Source organism: Vespa mandarinia, chromosome 8 (assembly GCF_050613455.1).
Source record: "Vespa mandarinia isolate Hongniang chromosome 8, ASM5061345v1, whole genome shotgun sequence".
NCBI lineage: Eukaryota > Metazoa > Arthropoda > Insecta > Hymenoptera > Vespidae > Vespa > Vespa mandarinia.
In genome coordinates, this window is record NC_140817.1 from 5,289,739 (window position 1) to 5,290,000 (window position 262).

Consider the following 262-nt stretch of genomic DNA (forward strand, 5'->3'; position numbering starts at 1 on the left):
CGGCTTATCAACCGATCGGAAGTAAATCTCTCGGGCGCTGTCAGGGAGCGTTCGACAGGCGCGATAGCGAATTAACTTGGAGGTAAATGGTGCCTCCTACGAGGAGATTCCAATTGACGAAATTTCTTCCAGGACATTCCGGATTTCGCGATAGGAAGGCCGGTCGTCCCTTCCCTCTCTCTCTCTCTCTCTCTCTATCTCTCTCTCCTCTATCTCTCTCTCTTTTTCTTTTTTCCTTCTCTCTCTCTCTCTCTTTCTCTCT